Source organism: Poecilia mexicana, unplaced genomic scaffold (genome assembly GCF_051168715.1).
Source record: "Poecilia mexicana isolate PSO_F unplaced genomic scaffold, ASM5116871v1 scaffold_17, whole genome shotgun sequence".
In the NCBI taxonomy this organism is placed as follows: domain Eukaryota; kingdom Metazoa; phylum Chordata; class Actinopteri; order Cyprinodontiformes; family Poeciliidae; genus Poecilia; species Poecilia mexicana.
Genome location: NW_028263386.1, coordinates 21837777 through 21855605, shown reverse-complemented (window position 1 = coordinate 21855605; position 17829 = coordinate 21837777).

Here is a 17829-nt window from a genome sequence, read left to right as displayed (position 1 = left end):
AAACTATCACTAAGCATCTTCTTTTTTTGTTTGGTAAAAAATTATATTTCTACATGGCAAATAATTCACCAGTAGGTAGTAGAGGAATAGAAACAGCAGTGTGGAGTTCAGCCAGTGATTTATTCTTGAGGGGGAAACGGTGTCAAACTGATTTAAGGTGGAGGGAATTCAGACCCCGTCGACTTTGCCGACTCAGCGAGTGTAATGGACTGTCGTCAAGTCTCGACACTGAAAGACTCAGATGTTGCCGTATTGCATAACTTGCGCAAGGAGGGTCATTTAACTGTTAAATAAAAACAGTGCGAGAACAGAGCCCTGAGGAACCCCACGTTAAATCTTTGAGAGCTCAAAATGACACAAACTACTCCTGATCTGCCAGATATGATCAGAACCAGATCAGCACAGCAACTTTGAATCAATAACTCAAAGTGGTGTGCTTAATGTAATCACACTGTGGAGTTCAGTCGGTGAGATCATTCTGTTGCCACTGAGGCATTAAGACAAAAATACTGTACCTGAGTACCTGTGGGGTTGGGGTCACAAAAATACATCATTCCAATGGCGGCAAATGGCAATTCCTGCTTTAGTTGTTCTGAAAAACCAGTCTGCCAATGGAACATTTAGCCTTTTCAAAAGTAGTAGTTCAATCTGTATTGGTTTAACATAAGACCCGTCTCATTGGGACTCACCTGTACTAATTAAAAGCCGTGAATGAATGACGACTTTGAACTAAAACGCATTACTCTAACTTCTCTAACACCTCTTCAGCCTCCTATTTTAGCCCCCAGCATACGTTGACTTGTCAAAGCAAGACCAGCACCGGTGGAACTAATCACACTAATGACGGCACTGAAGTGTCCCTCTAAGCTGCTGGCAGCAAGTCAACATGCACAATACCAGGACCTTTGAGCCGGTACGTCTGAGTGGTTATTAAAGTTATTAGTTACAGTAGGGTTTTCTCTGATAGGTCACAATATCTATTTGCAATCCTTTCCCAGTTTTTTTCTTTCTTTTTGTTACTTCTAGGCCTAACAAATTGTTGCTGGTTGTTTGGGGATTTTCCTGTTAGTGCTCTCCAAGTGAACTGCCTAAATTAATCCCAGTATATTAGCGGTTACAAATCTTTTCTTTTTATCTCTTGTGGCCAAACGGTCTGCTTTTAGATTCAGTTTCATTGTTTGTTCTACAAACCCCTAGCGGAGTTAAAAACAAAAAATGTACATACCTCCAACAAAAACATAAAACAGGATCCAGAGCAGCTGGTCATGTAATATGCACAAGGTAGCTTCTTCTACCTCTACAGTCCAGGGTCCCATGTTTGCTAAACTTGCTGAGAGGAACATTCTACAAACAACCTTCCTTTCAGGTCGTAACAACACCCATCCATCTTCTATACTCACTTATCCTTGCGGGTTGCCAAAGGGCATTGGAACCTCTCTCCAGCAATCACCGGTCGAGAGGTAGGGTCCACCCCGGACCGATCGCCCATCCATTAAAAACAGAGGAACAAAATACGTCTTAGTCCGCCAACATACTGTCAAATATCTGTACTTCAATGGCAAATAAACATCTGCAGCCAAATGTAGATAATGTTTAGGGACCACCCGTCTATGCAAGATATGTAATGTGATCTTAAGCTAAATTAATAGGAAGACTTGTGGTGCGTCTCATCTACTAATGCTCATCAAATGATGCCTCTGACTGACACACATTGGGTGCCTCGTACTAAAGTGCCCTGAGGTAAGACAAATTACTGGACTTCAACCTCAGAGCTTTATCTGAAGCTTAAACACGGTTTGATCCAGGCAGCCAGTCTTAGTCTGGCTAACGGAAAACAATAGGGGTGTATTTATTTTTTTGACCTCTGACAACCAATGTATACTGCCCCTTCGGCCTCCAAAGACATTGCCGCTGCAATGTGGAGACTCCAAAGATTCCACATAGGCTACTGCTACAGAATTTATGAAAGTGCTACTGAAATGTCACAGCAGTGACTTTAAAAATAAAATGTCATGCTACTCTATGCAGACGCTCTGTCTGCACTAATAGAGTCACTCACCTCCACAAGTCAAAATCCTAAAGTGGCTTTAACAGGGGAGCAGTTTAACACACTTCCTGAATATCTTGGCCACATTAAATAACCTGGTGTTTCACATTTAGACGCCATTTAAGATTCAGAGTCAAAAATAAAAAGTTTGACTGATGTTTTGCCATCCTATAAGAAACATTGATTCTAAAAAACCTCCTACTAATCATAGGTTTTATCTATTGTTCTTTGGCAGCACTAGTATCTGCAGTAGACAGAAGTTAGAGTAATTTCTCTCAGTTTGGAGAATTTCTCATAAAAAGGAGCCAGCCTGATAGATAGGTAGGGCAGACCCGAAGGAAAAGAGCACATTTGCATCATAAAAAACAACTTTGAGTGAAAACTTTTTTTTTCTTTTCACTTTTTTGAGTTTTCAAATGAAAGGTTACAGAAAAAATCTTTGTATGGAAACTTTCAACAATATTAGATTATCTTTCAAACATCTTAAATGAGAACTTAATCTGTCTGGATTTCCCTTTTTTTGTTGTTGTTTTTACATTTCAAGTTTAGCAATGCAACAGTCTGTCCTGAATTATGATAGTCATCATTATTTAGCAAACACTGCCTTACTCCAGTGTTTGCAGCAGTTTGTTTATTGCAGTCTGTTTATTCTTTAGGCATTTATGACTATATTATTTAGTAGGAGCCGGTCTAAACTCTGTTTTTCAGTTGTTTTGCTCTATACCCTTGCCGTTCTGCAACAAAAGCAGCAAGCAGGCCTGTGTCGCATTAGAGGCAGCAGAACTTTTTGCTCCATTTCAGTATGGTTGGCTAATTATGTGCATCTTTGTGTGGCATCCTTCTGCTGTGCGCTTTGTTTCGTATTTGTTTCTTCATCTCCAAACCACTCTGGTTTGGAGTGGCCCCAACTAAAAACTGGTAAGTGGATATTACTTGGCCACCTGCACGAGCAGCACTCCGTGACAATAAAAACAATGGCTACGGAGCGAGGGAGATGAAGATTTTACAGCCTTTGCATTTCTTTCTCTGAGTTTTATTTACACGGAGATAAGGTATTGTTGCACCAAAAACAACAGATAACACTGTCAAAACATTATTCATGAAAACTCTCGTGATTTTTGAAGCTTTGCTGATAAAAATCCTGCCTCAGCACTCATACCTGTGTTGTATGCTTCACTACAACGCGGTCCTTTTTCAAGCATTTTTCTCGTTTCAAATTATACGCTTAATGATAAAAAAATTTTAATAAACTGAGCTCATTCAGAGAATAGTTGGCTTTTGGATTTAATGTGGCTTGCAAGTGATTATATTTGGATAGAGCTACCACATTTAGAACAAGGCTATGAGAGGGATATGCGTGGTGTTAACACACACCCGCAATGCTAACAGGTTTGGCATTCGGTCAAAACTTTGAGTGAAAATCACAGCACACAGACAGGTTTTATGGCATTAACAGCACTTGGAGTTTAATAGGGGTCAAATTAGGAAGAGTTAAGAGTTTCGTTCAGTAAAATGGAGCTCCTCTCTCTACATGTGTCGGCTCATCAAGTATGTTTTTATATCGACCGTTGTGTCGTATCAGTCGTTATGGCTAGCGGAAGGAGAATAATGCCAAAAGACTTAAACGTAACAATTACTGCCTTTGTGGGGAACATGCATGGAAATAATAACTGTAGGGGCTGGTCGAGACAGCCATGAGAAAACAATGGGATAGCTAGCTCACCAGTTAGCCCTCCGGAAAACAGCTTCTAATCAAGAGGACAGCCAGCAGTGACAGGTTTCAGCTCAGTTTTCATTTTAAAAGGTGGGTTTTCCACAAAGTAAAGACCTTTGGGATTGCTAAGAGTAGTTTTCTTCCAAAACTGTGTATCCTCTCCATGGTCTTCTCAATTCTCTGTCTTTGTTTTTTTTTTTCCCTCAAACCCCACAGGTGAGAAATGAAACTTGCAGAAAACCATAGCTCATTCATGATTTAACAAGGTTGCAATACTGATCTGATCCGCCTACGCCCCATAAAAAAAAAACTCCAAAAAAATATAATTTAACAACCGCTTCATGTATTTCCTTGGTTTACCTTTTCCTGATCTGAAACCTTTGAGACAAAGCAGAAAAATAAAATCAAAAGTCTATATAAGGAAGCAGAGAGAAATGTATTACATACACTACATATCAGCAGCATCATGCTAAGCATAAGCATGGCTAGCATTACCAGAAGCAGTCTATTTCCAAGAGAAGGTAGGTCCTCACCTGAACTCTGAGATTTCGATGTTTCCAAGGGTTGTTTTCACAACTGATAGACCTGTAGATTCAGTAAAATATTGCACCAGTTATTACATTTTCAGCTGTTGTAGGTTTTTTCCACACTGCACCTTGTCAAACAAATCAAACCCTTTGAGCAACCTACTTACTCCATCGCCTTTGGTGGTATTGCATCAAGAACCACAGAAGGACATGACAAAAAAAACTCTAAATAAAACACTGAGCACAACTTCTTTCTCCACAAAATGTAAATGAAACTTGAGTGGTGTCAGATTTTAGGAATTGTAGGATTTCTGTCTTGTCGTTGGTAAAAGACCAGGACCCATTTTTTCCACTGACGCCAGGCTCTTGCGTTTGTTTTGGTTGTATTTACCCAGAATGCCCAGGGCTAATGTCCAATTCCTGCTTTTGGAGTGGTCTCCAGTCTTCTGGGTGTTCACATATGCATTTAAACCATACCAGAGTTGACTTCCTAAAAACTAGTCTGGTTTCAGGCAGACCAGAGTTTGTTTGTTTTTTTTTTTGTCCACATCAGAATTTGATTGCTCATTCACATCTCCCCATATGAGCCGGACTTTCTAGGCAAAAGAACTAGAGTTTAATTAAAGCAGACAGGACCGGTGGATGCATCCTGAAACGATCTTGTTTCCACAACAGACGTTTGTATTTGTTGCATATTATTCAGCCTTCTTATCTGCTTTGTGCTCTCTCACATGAAGCCTAAATAAAAATGTCAAACTCTCATCATTAGTATTCTTTCACAACCATCTAGTCTTTGTTATGTATGAAGTGTAAACTATCTTGATATATAGAAACCTTTACTCTGAAAGTGGTTAGATACTCAAGCATTGAAAGTAAGTGAAACAGTAGCTAAAGTTGAGAGAGAGCACTTTAAAATCTCCTATGAAGCCCAGTGAACACTATCAGATGCGTTTTGGCTGCATGAAAAACTCTAATGACATCTGGATTTGAACTTTTCAGACTATTGCATCTGAGCTTTATTCATGTGCCCAATTCAAAAGTGGAGGACTTTATACCCAGTACAAAATGCTGCATGCTTGAATCTGACATTAATTTCATGACCACAGTTGGAGATTCTGTCTTATCTGATGCTTTGCTGCTGGGAGATTTTATTATCTAGCATAGGATCTTAGTCTTACCAAAGAAACATTGAAGATGTTGCTTTTTTTTCCCTCCCCCCTTATGGGACAGCTTGCACTCATTTCTTGTTCATCTGCCCAACTTTTTGCAAGCACAGTGGTTTCTGAGTTCCCATTCTTTTAATAGTAAGTCCAGAAATAAGAATCTTGCTTTCATGAGAAAGTTTTCTCAATCTAACAAGGAGCTATAAGAACACTTTTCCACACCGAACTGAAGACATCCTTATACTACAACGCGCCTGATAGGAGTATTGAAAAAGTACCAATAAAATGTCAGCCAGGGTAAAAAAAAAAGAGAGAGAGTACACCTTTTGTTTCCATTTTTTAGGGTTTTAAAAATTATCTAGACTTAATCAGGTTCTAAAAATGATTATTCAAGCTTAAGTGTCCTAAACCACACAACCCATTTCGCAGTGTCATCACTTATTAAACAAAGATAAAGGCGAAATAAGAAAGATGCTTCTGAAAATTAAGTACACCTCATCCACTGACTTTTGGAGAGAAAGTAATTAAATGCACTTGATACTACGATTATCAGCAAATGAGATCACCTCTGTGAAAGCCATCGTCTCGCTGTTTCCTGGTTTGCAGCATTCAGATGTCTGGCACCAATTCCAAAGAGAAAAGACAATGACCTTAAATCTGGGAAGGCTTGTAAAAAAAGACTATTCACAAGTGGAAAACTCTCAAAACTGTTGACAGTCTACCCAAGAGTGAGCTCTCAAGGAAATTCTCTAGGAAAGAAGTGTGATGTGGATTCAAAGCATAGGAGAAGAAGAGAAGGATGTCAAGGACAATATATAGAAGAAGATAAAGGTAAGGAAAAGGTATATTTGTTGATGTTTTTCCTTTCCTTTTCCTTGCTTTCTTATTCTTCTTTGTCTTCCATCTCCTCCTCTTCTATTAGCCCAAGTCCCTTGCTGGCTGGTTGTCAATGGATTTTAGCTTAAAATCCGGTCAATTAGATTAATCAGGAGAGTTACCACTCCCAAGCGTAATTTTCAAGGAGAGAACGTAAAGATGTGTGGAGGGAACGTTTTTTTTTTCTGCTTGGTGCAATAATGGACCTGCAAATAAATGTAAATGCCTGCCTTCTGAGTTTAAATCTTCTCCTAATATTATGCAGCCCTAACCAGAACGCAGCATCATGCTTAGTGAAAAACAAGCACAGTACATCAACAGAAGTACCTCGGTTGTTAAGCATGGTGGCGGATCGTAATGACTTGGACTTGCATTCCAGCCCCAGAACTTGGGCACGTTCCAGTCAGTGAATCTCTCATGAACTCCTCTATATGCCAAAGTAAGAGAGTCGGATGTCAGACAGAGTAAAAGCCGACCCCAGCTATTAAACAATAGAGTCACTGAAAAAGAAAACTAAGTCAAGATTTTCCAACAGCCTGATTGAAATGCTGTTGTTCAATGAACTTCAGTGACGATATAAAGATGAGAGAGACAAGATTCTTCCACCACAATGTGAGAGACTATTAAAGTAATTCGTGAAATACTATCTACCTCAAGCTATTTGCTCTAAAGGTTTTCTTCATACTGAAACCCGCAAGAGAAATGAAGAAATGTTGTTTTGTTTTTTTTCGGTGAAAGGACCATTTTCGTGGCGTTTCGTTGGGTCGACCTTGCCAAAACACGTTGTTTGAGCTTTAACAGCGGCAGTAGCATGCCTGTGGTGCGAGCAACTAGAAGGCAGAAACAATGGGCACACATAGTTTTTGTCCCTTTAGGTGAAACGCTGTATGAAGGATTACATTTTCCTCTAGATCCTTTTATTTTTCTTGATGGTTGCTTTTTCATTTTGGCATCATCTTGTTTCAATGAAAACTTCAGAATCAATTTGTTTTTGTGTATTTGAGGAAAATTGAAAGTTTATAGTTGCATTTTTACTAGGTATCACAGGGGAAGCAGCTAATGAAATATTGAATAAATTTAAGACTTTTTTTTTTGGAATTGACTATGATTACAATTTCTTCTAAAGGTCACATTTTCTTCTGTTAGTTCCTTTCAGCTACGCAGTTTCTTGATTACTCATAGTGTAAATGAACCTATTAAACCGGGTCTTGCTAGAGTAAATTAACCTGATATCATTGCTTTACAATTTTCAAAATGGCCCTCAATTTCTAGCAGGACATGACTGTGGAGCAGCATTTTAAAACGTAGGAAACACTGACCCTGTGCTGGACACCAGAATGGCATAGCAGTCTGTGTCTCTGTCAAACACGAGTCTAAATACCTAAATGAGAAGTCATTGGTACTGAGACCTTCTGAAAAGTGGATTTTACTACACTCAAATAAAAAGCGTAAGAAAATCGGGATTTAAGGTCATTCAGAATCTTCAAAACAGAGAAGAAAAAAATTCTCGAGTGGAAAAAATCTTGTCAAAATACAGTCTTTTAACCTATATGACTCTTCTCACAAAGGAAATGCAGCTTTATCCCATCCAAGCAGACCAGGACAGCAGAACTGACCAATCCTCTACTTGTGTTTTTGGTGGTGAACATTTCATTCTGTTGCAGGACTACAACAAAACAGATCAACGTTTTTTAGCTGTCAATAATCTTTATTGGTATAAGTGGAAACTCTTTGATACACTGGTGGCATAAAATAGGTTACCAGTTCAGAGCTAACATATTGAGGCTCAACAAGCAAAACGTCGTCATTCTCTGAGCAAAGGAAGATGGAAAACAAGTGCAATCAATTAGAGCCAAATAGAATAGGAGTGTATTTTAACCTAACAGGCTGTGCTGCATATCAATGTGTGTCAGGAGGTGTTAGAGAACACTGTAGAAGTTCTTTAAAGCTCTTTATAACCCTAGAGGGAGCCATGTCAAGTTTAATAAGGGCCTGTCAAGTCTCAAGTGATGTCACTCAAAGAAAGTCATGGTTGATTGGGACTAAAGAACTCCTCTCTTCTTTTTACTTCTTTTTTCTCTTTTTTACAGCCAACATCTTCAAGTCCACCTTGAGACCGCTCATCCCACTGTCATGCAACACAGGCTTAAAAAGCATGCACTAGGCTGCATTACAATAATAAAGTAGCATAGAGTGTGACAGAAAACCATAATCATTTGTACAATGTCATTATAGATTCAGAGAGTAATGTGTTTGAGAGTTACCCGCGTTGCATTATTAGCAGTCTTCTGACCTTTTCAGAAGCTGGGTTATGTTTAAGAAACAATGTGCATGAAAAGTATAATAACCTGGTTTGATGCTACAAAGCTCCATCAGTGTGCGGCTGACAGATGAAGCTGTCTCAGCAACGCAACATAAAGAAAGCCCTTCAAGACTTGAAAAGTGCTCTGTAAGTAACTTTTAGGCAAGTGCAAATTATAATTCAGTTTTGAACAAAACTAGGGAAGCAATTCTAGCAAAAAAAACAAAAAAAACTTGTAGTTTACCAGAGAGAATTACAAGTGAGTACTGTAGGTGACATCAAGGGTTGGGCGATGTGATTATATTACAGCTTAAAAGATCAGAATGTGCTGACCCGAAGCAAGTGTTGCCAATAGAGAGCAAATGTGACATCATCCTTACTGCACAGTCTATTTCAGTTCTTTTAGCTCATATTAACTTTAAGTTGTCCAACTAAGGTAAAGAACAAATTTTAACATTGAGGATACGCTGGTGACCTGTCCAGGGTGAACCCTGCCTCTCACCCGCTGATAGCTGGAGACAGGCACCAGCGCAATCATGACCTTAATGGGATAAGGGTGTAAGAAAATGGATGGATGGATTAGACCACATTTATTTATTTTTTTTTCCTTTGTGTGTCCTGCCCTGTGGTGGGCTTGGTTCCCTTCACCGTATCTTGTTGTAAGAGGGGTGGTAATGGAATATTTCTGTTGTGTAAAATGTCTTATTTCATTAAACAGATTTTTAAAAAATACAGCAAACTAATGTTAGCTAGCTAATATCTTAGCTAATGGCCAAGCTAGCTTGAAAACAGACAGTGTTTACTGCAGTTTTATCTCACAAACAAGAACTCTTTCAGTTTCCAAACTTTGTGTTTTAGTGACAAAATTGTGTTTTCATTAATGAAAAGCTATGCTAGAGATAATATAGCCATCCTTAAGCTAGCTAGCTCACGGACACGTTCTCTGATAACTCATTAAAATGAGTTTAAATCATAGGAATGATGTATTTTGGCAGTTTTTTAAACAGTAACTTTGTAAAATCCTGTCATATTTTTTATAGTGTCAACCAAGTTCTGTTAAATTCTGTCTTCTGTTCTTTGTGATTTATCGTCGGATTTTAAAATTTTTCTTCTTGTAATTTGATAAGAAGCTGTCTTGAATGTTATGGCTACAAAACTCTAAAAACTTTGACATTTTAAAAGGAATTACATTGATCTACATGATTAAACTAATTCTGGCACTTATCCAGAATTACATGTTTTACAAGTTTTCTGTTCCTGGCCTAAGTATTTCCGGGCTAAAATATTTAAATCCTGGAGACATTTCAATTGAGTGGCTACAAAATCCAAACCAAGTTGCCAGACTTCTTATTTTATTCCATTTTATTTATCCTCTATGACTTGCATCGTTTCATATTAACATTGTTTTCCAACTGTATAACATGTTTGAAAGCTTTATATCCGAGTGTACTGATCCCATGGATGGACTCGATGGGAGTTCGAATAACTGCTTGGGTTAAGTGTTGAAATAATGCAGTCATAAAGATGCATCAGGGGAACTGATGAGTAAATGGTCAGCATTATGTTCAGCAGTTAAAAACATTACATTGTTATGCATTTATGGCCAGACAGAGTTTGAGCCAGCGCTGTTTGCACTTTGGCATGTCTGAGATGAATGGATGAGTGGGAGGAGAGTCAAACCAGAGTCGGCTGCTCTGCAGGTAATTCTCCAAGTGGAAATTTGTGCGATGAGGAGGACGGTGGTTCAGGTTGAGTGCAGAGTTTGTAATCATTGCCAGGTTCCAAGATCAAAGGGAAGTCTAATACCTCAGCAGCCCAAACAAAAATATACTTTAATCTCTTCCACAAACCAGGGCGAGTATATTTAACACATTAACACACCGACAATTTGTTCTTACTTGTTACAGCAGCAACATTGATTCCCAGAGAGTCCGGGTTAAATAAAGAACATGTCAGTGTGCTTATCTCGCTCTGGCCTATATATAATGATACGGAGTCAGACGACCCAGTAGCAGGTGCCACACAGTCATGGTGCCCACGGAGAAAGTACTTCTGTCTAAAAGGGCTGCAAGAAAAGGGCCTCGGAGAGGCACAGAAGGAGAGAGTGCACCATTCAAGTGAATCATCAGGGCCATCAATGTAATGAGAGCAGAATGATTGTGAGCAAAAACGCCTAGGAGGGAAAAGCGGGAGGAAAAAAAAAAAGATACAGGCATAGAGTGGAGAAAGAATGAGAGGGAGAGAGGAGTGGATGGTGGAAAGCAGTGGGGCAGGAAAAAAAAGAGAAAATGGCAGTGAAGCAGGATGCTGGGTGTAGCATAAGAGGATAAGAAGAAGTCGCTGATAGAGGAAACGAGAGTGAATGGGTTTTGGGTTACGACAAAGAATGGCGATGCATAAGGAGAGACGGCGACAAAGCAAATGAAAATGTTTGTGTGTGTGGTTTTTTTTTCATACCAGTGCTTCAGAAGAACGTGAGAGGTTGAGTAGCACAAAGGAGGGACAACTGCTGGGCACTCAACACTTAAGACTGGAGAGGCAAAGTACTGCACAGAAAAGATAAGCAAGAGGAAGAATTACAAGGCAGTGGGGGATTGGAAGTGAGAAGCAGTTATGTTTAAAATGAGCTTCAATTTTTCAGTTTTACCATGAGAGCCATATTGATCAGAGAGGACGTCGCTAATGTTACTGTGTTGTTCAAAGTTGGGCCCTGATGTTCAATTAAACTGCCATTTCCGTGTTTTACTCCATTAGCCCCTCGCACTCATTATGCCATCAATCCTGTCATATTCGCAGCGGTGACAACCTGGCCTATCGTTTGCAATCAGAAAAAGCTGAACCCTCAAGAGGTCATTACTCATTTCTGGTATTAGTCTAAGCTCTGGAAGAAAAAAGTCATCAATTATTTTTTCCTCGCGAGTAATCCTGCCGCCGAAGCTGCCTGTCAATCACGTCAAAGTCTCTCGGAGGCCGCTTCACTCCGGTTCCGTCACATCCGGCCCCGGCGGAATCATTCATCAGCGGGCGCTCGTCCGCTTTGGACGGGCGCCCTGTTATTACCTTCGCATCCAGGGCCCCCGGGCTGAGCTACAATTGTAGTCGATGGCAGGAAGCTGAAAGGGGTGAGCCAGAGTAACGAGCTCTGGGGAGGGTAATTAATTCCCTCATTTCCCCCTCCTTTAGTTTTGGTTTGAAGAGATGAAGGTGGCACTGATTGCAGCAGGATCAGGCTGGAGGAAGTCAGGCTGGAGGCTGGAGGCACCGGAAGTCATGATGTAGCGTGTGAAAAAGAGACGCGTGAATCTAGAGGTGAAGGAAAGCAGGAGTAAAATGAAAGGGGAGATGGGAACCGTTTGAGTTTTTCAAAGTCTTCCTCTCAAAATTACATTGATATTGTGAATCAGAGATATCTGAGGTGCTGATTGGGTTGGTAATTTATAAAACTAACTAAAAGTTTGACTATTATAATTCCACTGGTTGTACTTGGGCTATCTTCAGAAGTATTTATTGTAAAGGTTATCAACAAGGTAAATGTGAAGCAAACTGCTGAAAATGTGAAGGTAGCGAGCCCAAACATCTTTTTTCAAACATGTAATACTCTACAAGGTGCTACACTGAAGAATACTTCAAATTCTCCCTAGTAGAAACTGAGGTAGTCAACAATGAACTAAGCACATAATATTTTCTGAAATGAAGGCATTAGGTTCTTGCAAGACTCCATGTGCAAGGTGACTGTAGCATAAAGTTTTGAAGTATTGCCTCTCTTCTACCTGTTGCTGCCCTCTGCTGGTCAGAAGTAGCCTTAGTTTAGCTCGCTTGATGTCTTTCCTAGCACACAAGACATTGAGCTACCTGGCAGCCTTTCCAGACCAGACGAACCAAGACAGTCATAATGTGGACACAAAGGGAGCTCCACTGAAAGTAATGCTGTTCTTAAGCTTCCTATGGTAATCTGTCTGTTATAAGCAGCTGACTGAGTAAATAGCCCAACTAATGATGCAGCTAATATTAGCCTGAGATATCCTTTAAATATCAGAACCACAAAAAGGCCTACTGTTCTGAAAAAATTATATTATGTTGACTGTACAAGCTGAAGCATTATTAGTAAAGTACTCGATATCAAATGTGGGGAATTTTTCCATTTAATATAAAACCCAGCATAAAAAATACTAGTTGCAGATTGCATCATCCAATGAACAGACTGATGGCTACTAGCAGCTAACGACAATGCATGTCTCCGCTTTTTACGCTTTCAAACGCAAAACGAACATGAGAAACGATTGCTTCCTGGAGGTATGGACTCTGTTGAAGTTTTAAATGTTACCCAGTAATGAGTCATTTTGATGCTATAAAGCTTACTGGAAATTCAGTATTTGGCAGTGTGGCCTACGTAAACTCAACAGCTTCTGCCATTTCCTCCGCTACCACTGCTAAAACTACAGGCAGACTACATTTCCAAAGTAGCGCAGAAAATCGCCGTCATCCTTCACGACTTCTCGTCCTGTTTGCTGATTGGCCCGGTCACCAACACCAACGGTTCTGCTCCCATTACCAGAACTGAACTGCCAGTAAAACAGCAAGAAGCTGTGGGGGGGGGAAACGCGCTGATACACAGAAAATAACACAATCTGCAATTTACTTTTCCCCGCCCCGGGGGAAATGGTCCTCGTGTTTTAAAGGACGAACTGCAGTACAAAAGAAAGAATAATAAAAAGCCAGGAGCCACATGGGAGAAAGTGGAGTGACCATGGCAGCCACCATCGCTCTTACTGCCATGTCTTTAGCTGTAGTCTCCCTGACCCTGTCTCTGTTTGCCTGGGAGCCAAGGCCTGGTACCGTTGACGATAAAACAAACAGACAGGCCCCATTTATACCGTCAGGTGTCATGACAAGGGATAAACAGCCGACTGCTTCGGGCCTCTTGAGGCGCGGTCTGCTGCTACGGTATAAGGCTGTAATCTTCTTCATCCTCACCATCACCCTCATGATCATCATCATCAAGAGCAGCAATAGAGGTGCTGGCAGAAGCTCTTAAGTGCCTGCTGGGAAACGGACAAGCACCGACTCAGTTTGGACAGAACTCAAGGGCTCCAATGTTTACTTTGCCGGCTTGTATTCTTCCATGTCACTGAATTAATCGAAAGAAAAAAAAAAAAAAAGCGAAAAAGAAAAAGAATAGCGATTGCTAGAAACATTGTTGCAGAAGAAGGGGAAGGAAAAATGGAGGGGCGGGGGGCGTCTGGTTAAGTTAAGACCGCCAAGGCAAGCACGCGATGGGAATGACAAGAGTGAGCCTGTCATCACAAGGGATGAAAAACAGCACCTCTCAGACGAGGCGAGGCAGCAGCTGCCTTTTGCGCCACAGAGGAAGGGGATGCACAGAGACCACAAACACAATTATCCTCGTGCCAGCTTTGCTGTTTGTCAAAATTGGCACGCATTTAAGGACTTGGGGGGTGCTGATTATATGACACCCGGAGAGCGGACAAGGCTGGACAAGGGGCTGCCAGCCGGGAGTCATTACCCAAGCCAAATAGACTTCTCGTTTGTTTATTCCAAGGGGATAAAGCATCAACAAGAATAAACAATGGCTGCGAGATACTCAATCAACAGATACTCGCACTCCTGTGGTGGGTGTTTTGCTGTTTGTTTGTTTTTTTTTCCTCCAAGATCCAATTATAAAGTCCAAGCATCAAATCATGGCGAATAACACCTCATATTCAAGGTGTCCCTGAATCCAAAAAGAGAGTGTCGGAGTTTCATTATGACTGTTCAGATTTGATCAGCTGCTCGGGAGTGAAATCATATATGACCACCTGACAGATGGCATAATGTGGGCACAGGGGTTATTTTCTGACAGTGTGTGAAAATCATAGTCTTGGCACCTTTCAATGTCGCCAGCTGGTCTTTTTCATCGCGTTCAGTCAAAATTTGAGCTAAAAAAAGCACCCGGCTCCTTCACTTTTTTGTCATGCCTCGCCTGCATATCACCGTCTTACCCCGCCTCGAAGTGTCTGGTTATTCTGAAAGCCACGGCGCCGATAACAGCAGCCGCTCTGAAAATACCTGGCGACAGACCCACCAGACACGGTCGAGCGTCTACACTGGCACCGCACGGGCGTCTGCTGGTCGAGTGCCAAGGTCAGGCGTAAACACGAGAAGGAGCCGGCTGAGTCCAAACACGGCGAAGCACAAAGTACAGGTGAGGAGTGTTTCCCGTATGCGCAACAGGACGGGCCAAAAGGGCAGACAGGAACATGCCCACCAACACAAACAGGTTCTTGAACCCGAGGTGCAAAAATAAAAAGTCTGCTTGGCGACTGTGGACACCTAAGGTGACCTGAGCCACAGGTAGTGACGCTTTCATGTGCCTCACTCAAAAGACAAGTGGAAAATCCCTACTGCTAGAAAGACGGACAGACTCAGTGACTCATAAACATGGGGCATTCAGAGCTGCATTTTAGAAAGGTTGTTTTTATGGCGTTTTGGTTAACATGTTCACGCACTCGGGTAAGATTCAGGACTATGCAAACGTTTAAAACCACCAGCTGTTTTCTTCAGAATTTCCTGCCCATCTATCCATCCATTCTCTACGCAACATTAGACAACCGATACAAGAGGGAAAACGCACCACTGGAGGAGATTCCCGGACAACTATTTGTCATGCACTCCACAATTCTGTGAGAATTTTGCACACAAAAAAAAGGCCTTGAGAAGTCCTGTTTAAAGTCAATTTGTGTATCAAGTACAGCAAACATAAAAAGGAAGGTGCTTCAGTTTGCTCAGACCAGCTAAACATGGAAAATACTGGTAGAAAACTCAGCAAAAGACTTGAGACCGAGATAAAAATGTAAAATTATGATTCACAGACTCTCTACAACTAATCAGACGGAACTCAGTAATACCTTGGTGTGAAAAAGTATTCGTCCTCTTGCACAATTTTTCTTTTAAGTGTACACCCCTGTACATGTGTAAATTTGTAGAAGGCTCCAACATCATTTTAGGCTAATTGGCCACTTTGAATTGTGCTTTGGTGTGGGTGTTTGTGTCCATAGATGTGTGCTTCTATGAAAGATGCAGATATTGACTAAAATTCTGTTAAAAATGTAATTGGGTCAACTAATATTGGTTGACAAGTGCTTATTCTCCATTAGCTTTAATCCCTAATGGTTTACTCCAACAGAATGAAGCATCAGCAAATAAAAACTACTCTGAAATCATCTCAAATTTATTTTTTGAGCATGGCAATGAGTTCAGTGTACTCCAATGTCTTCCACAACCACCAGAACTCAGTTCACCTCAATTGGGATGTGGCAGAAGAGGAGATTTGCGTCATGGATCCATAGCAAACAAATTTCAAGAATTATAGACCAAAGACACTTAGGATTGTTTCTGTCACCTTGTTGAATCTGTGCCATGAAGATCTAATCTAATGCAGTTCTAGTATAAATTATTAATTTGCACAGTTGGTTTACTGTTATTTAGACAATTTTTTTTCTGGATGTTTAATATTTCCAAACAATGGACAAAATTCTTGGGAAGAGTTGCTTTCTAGATTGTTGTTGCCACTCTGTACACAGAAACAACTTTGGGGAAAGAAGGGCAGAATTAAACATTTTTTAATTAATTACTTGAACCACTTGAGAGTAATCATCCAGATACTCGGATAAAACTGTAAAGCTGGTGAATCAAAAAAAAAAAAAAAAGGCACCTCTCAAATGTGTCTCTCGTTTTTAAATTCCTCACACTTTCCATTCACAACAAACCTGGATGTGGAACGGGGTTGGCAACCCTGATTTTTTTTTTTCCACTTTCGTGACACTGATGTAGGATCACAGTCGATCCGTGTCTTCGCTTGTTAGGCCGGCTACAGAGGACATTTAAGGGACAAGCATCCCTGCAACTCTGCAGCTGCTTAGCATATCTCCGAGGAACCCTACCCCTCCATCAGTGTGTGCTTCTATTGATGTTGCAGCTACCATCACTTCATTTACCCGGAGCAGCATCCCATACGAGATTTGCTCATTTCCATTTATCGAAATCCTATTTCTTTTCCATCTGCCAACTAGTCACCTGTGAAACTAGTTTTTAACCATGGTTTCAAAGTGCACTTGCTGCAGCCCTCCACCCAATTCCCTTTATTAGTGTTTACTACAAAGCATAAAAACCAGCAGAGGGGCACCTACTTCCAACGCCGCTCGTTTTATTGTAAACACCATGACAGGGTGCCACAGAATGTTGCACAGAGAACGAGGAGGGGGGGAGGGGGGAACAAGAAGCAAAAAACTAAAGTGCGTCTGGGAGGAATTAAAGAATAAATTTTCTCTCCCCTCCCAATTAAAAGACGCGTTTGTGCAACGTGAGCAGAGGAAGGAAACATTATCAATGAAGGGAAGAAAACACACTGTTACAACTCAGGAGGCACAATTACTGGGGCTGGTGGTGTGCAATTAAATACTGCTATTTAGACAGAGCTACTCCCTGCTAATACATGCAGAACATATAGAGGAGACAAAACAGGCTTTGGCTGTACCTCCAAATCCCAACAGCTGGGGGAACAGATGACGGAAATGTAAACAGAAACAGCGGTTTAAAAAAAAAAATCAGCTTCATTAAAAGGAAGATGGAGGCAATACAGCACTGATGGAAAAGTTCACATCATGGTTGATGTGCTTTATGCAAAGATGCATTTCAACCGTTCTTATTCCAGGGCGGAATGATTGTATAACAACTTCAATAAATTTTCCAAAACTAGAACTGGGTGAAGACGTTTGGATTTATTTTGAAGTTTCTTTAGAGAAATACATAAACCCTCAAATAAACACGTTAAGCCTTGTGTTCACATAGACTCCACCAGATTCATCTTGACTATAATGTTTCATGCTAACCCACTTTCCCCATTCTAAAACCAGTTTTGGTGTGCGCTGGCTCCCAGCATCCTGTTATGTTGAGGATCCAAACATCAAACCAAAGCTATCCCATATGCAAGGACCCGAAAAGGCTCAAACCAAACAAAAACTGTCACATCATTATTGGATAAAAGTTTGCAGTTTTCCTTTTTCTGGTTTTGATCGCCAAGATCATTGACGCAGACCATCAGTTTCTGCGCTTCTGTGTACATTTTCAACTCTCACATCGACTTTAATCAAAGCATGCTCCCCTAGAAACCATCCATTTGATTCAGGATTTCAGGGGGTGGA